At 38.2% G+C, this 3,672-nt stretch overlaps 1 pseudogene; it reads left to right on the plus strand.

Moving 5' to 3' along the window:
- Positions 1–2,993: 2,993 nt before the first annotated feature.
- Positions 2,994–3,160, plus strand: LOC112584846 (annotated as a pseudogene).
- Positions 3,161–3,672: the final 512 nt, after the last annotated feature.

Here is a 3,672-nt window from a genome sequence, read left to right on the forward strand (position 1 = left end):
CACTTTTAAGTCAATCTGAGGCAGGCCTCTTGACAGGCAGGCCATCTTTGTCACTCTTACCCACTTCATTATGGTTCCTTTTATATATTTTTAATCGTGGAAAATCTTTTCTGCTTATCTTCAGGTCATTCTCATAGGCAGTTGCTCTGTAAGTAGCTTTTTTTTTTTTTTTAATTTTATTTTATTTTTAAACTTTACATAACTGTATTAGTTTTAACTTTGGTATGCCCATAGGGAGGATGAGCTCAGGGGTTTTCTACTCTATAAACTCTATCAACTTGATCCCTTCCTCATAAAGCCAATTCTTTAAGTAAAATAAGAATTATAATTTATATTTCCCAAGGCTGATGATTAAATGTATATGCAGCCTATGGTATTTAATAAAAGTGTTATAAGAAAACAAAATTATAGGCAGAAAGAATATGGTGGCTATGAGAAAAAGCTAGAAAACAAAATGAAATGTTTCTCCTTTTAGCAATTTCTTTAGGAGCAGGCCCTCTGTTTTCACAAGTATTGGTCTAGTCAAACACAATTTGAAAATCTTTTTCTCTAACAAATTGTATTTCAACCATAGAAATTGCAGTTATGGAATATTTGTGAGAACATCTATTTTTGTTATTTTATTAAGGAAAATATCACAGCAACCCACTGGGTCTTGTTTGTATCAACATTCTTATTGGTAGAAAGTAGTTACTTCAAGACAATTATACCACAATATAAATTCAAATACCTTTTAACTAAATTTCTTACATAGGAAAGGAGGAAATGGAAAAACAATATAGAAAAATAATGATATTAGTGACTAGTTTTGAATATAAATCCCTTGGGAAAGTATTTTCTATTCTATTTAATCTTTCCTCAAAAGTACTCATGATCTTCTTTGCAGAAGACTATATGATATACCTTGTGAGTACAAACAAGTTTCTTAAATGAAAAGGAATATACCATATAAAAATTTCATAACTTTTTTTTCATTAAAATGTTTGGAAAGAATTGGGAAACGCTGGGCTTCTCACTTCAAATATGAAAAATAAGGGAAGTTAGGGATGTAATGAGTATAAACCTAAACTAATTTCAGGGCTTCTCCACTGATTCAGCAGCAAAGAATCTTCCTGCCAATGCAGGAGCTGTGTGGTCAATCCCTGGGTTGGAAATATCCCCTGGATAAAGAAATGACAGCCAACTCCAGTATTTTTGCTTGGAAAATCCAATGGCCAGAGGAGCCTTGTTCAGTTCAGTTCAGTCACTCAGTCGTGTTCAACTCTTTGTGACCCCATGGACTGCAGCACACCAGGCCTCACTGTCCATCACCAACTCCCAGAGTTTACTCAAACTCATGTCCGTCGAGTCAGTGATGCCATCCAACCACCTTATCCTTTGTTGTCCCCTTCTCCTCCTGCCTTCAATCTTTCCCAGCATCAAAGTCTTTTCCAATGAGTCAGTTCTTCGCATCAGGTGGCCAGAGTATTGGAGTTTCAGCTTCAACATCAGTCCTTCCAATGAACACTCAGGACTGATTTCCTTTAGGATGGACTGGTTGGATATCCTTGCCGTCCAAGGGACTCTCAAGAGTCTTCTCCAACACCACAGTTCAAGAGCATCGATTCTTCAGCGCTCAGCTTTCTTTATAGTCCGACTCTCACATCCATATATGACTACTGGAAAAACCATAGCTTTAACTAGATGGACCTTTGCTGGCAAAGTGATGTCTCTGCTTTTTAATATGTTGTCTAGGTTAGCCATAACTTTTCTTCCAAGGAGTAAATCTTTTAATTTCTTTTTTTTAAAAATTTTATTTTATTTTTAAACTTTACATAATTGTATTAGTTTTGCCAAATATCAAAATGAATCTGCCACAGGTATACATGTGTTCCCCACCCTGAACCTTCCTCCCTCCTCCCTCCCCATACCATCCCTCTGGGTTGTCCCAGTGCACCAGCCCCAAGCATCCAGTATCGTGCATCGAACCTGGACTGGCAACTCGTTTCATACATGATATTTTACATGTTTCAATGACATTCTCCCAAATCTTCCCACCCTCTCCCTCTCCCACAGAGTCCATAAGACTGTTCTATACATCAGTGTCTCTTTTGCTGTCTTGTACACAGGGTTATTGTTACCATCTTTCTAAATTCCATATATATGCATTAGTATACTGTATTGGTGTTTTTCTTTCTGGCTTACTTCACTCTGTATAATAGGCTCCAGTTTCATCCACCTCATTAGACCTGATTCAAATGTATTCTTTTTAATGGCTGCATAATACTCCATTGTGTATATGTACCATAGCTTTCTTATCCATGCATCTGCTGATGGACATCTAGGTTGCTTCCATGTCCTGGCTATTATAAACAGTGCTGCGATGAACATTGGGGTACACGTGTCTCTTTCCCTTCTGGTTTCCTCAGTGTGTATGCCCAGCAGTGGGATTGCTGGATCATAAGGCAGTTCTATTTCCAGTTTTTTAAGGAATCTCCACACTGTTCTCCATAGTGGCTGTACTAGTTTGCATTCCCACCAACAGTGGAAGAGGGTTCCCTTTTCTCCACACCCTCTCCAGCATTTATTACTTGTAGACTTTTGGATTGCAGCCATTCTGACTGGTGTGAAATGGTACCTCATAGTGGTTTTGATTTGCATTTCTCTGATAATGAGTGATGTTGAGCATCTTTTCATGTGTTTGTTAGCCATCTGTATGTCTTCTTTGGAGAAATGTCTATTTAGTTCTTTGGCCCATTTTTTGATTGGGTCATTTATTTTTCTGGAGTTGAGCTGTAGGAGTTGCTTGTATATTTTTGAGATTAGTTGTTTGTCAGTTGCTTCATTTGTTATTATTTTCCCCCATTCTGAAGGCTGTCTTTTCACCTTGCTAATAATTTCCTTTGATGTGCAGAAGCTTTTAAGGTTAATTAGGTCCCATTTGTTTATTTTTGCTTTTATTTCCAATATTCTGGGAGGTGGGTCATATAGGATCCTGCTGTGATGTATGTCAGAGAGTGTTTTCAGCCTTTTGGCTAAGATCAAGTGTAGTATCTGTTCTTATCAGTAAATCTTTTAATTTCATGGCTGCAGTCACCATCTACAGTGATTTTGGAGCCTAAAAAATAAACACTGTTTCCACTGTTTCCCCATCTATTTGGCATGGAGTGATGGAACCGGTTTGCCATGATCTTAGTTTTTTGAATGTTCAGCTTTAAGTCAGCTTTTCTCTCTCCTCTTTCTATTTCATCAAGAGGCTCTTTAGTTCCTCTTCACTTTCTGACCTAAGTGTGGTATCACATGTATATCTGAGGTTATTGATATTTCTCCTGGCAACCTTGATCCCAGCTTGTGCTTCATCCAGCCTGGCATTTTGCATGATGTAGTCTGCATGCTGCTGCTAAGTTGCTTCAGTCGTGTCCATCTCTGTGCAACCCCATAGATGGCAGCCCATAAGTCAAATAATCAAGGCGATGATACAGAGCCTTGACGTACTCCTTTTCCGATTTGGAACCAGTCTGTTGTTCCATGTCCAGTTCTAACTGTTGCCTCTTGACCTGCATACAAATTTCTTGGGAGGTAGGTAAGGTGGACTGGTATTCACATCTCTTTAAGAATCTCCCACAGTTTGTTGTGATCTACACAGTCAAAAGCTTGGCATAATCAATAATGCAGAAGTAGATGTTTTTCTGG

This window comes from Bubalus bubalis, chromosome 4 (genome assembly GCF_019923935.1).
Source record: "Bubalus bubalis isolate 160015118507 breed Murrah chromosome 4, NDDB_SH_1, whole genome shotgun sequence".
NCBI lineage: Eukaryota > Metazoa > Chordata > Mammalia > Artiodactyla > Bovidae > Bubalus > Bubalus bubalis.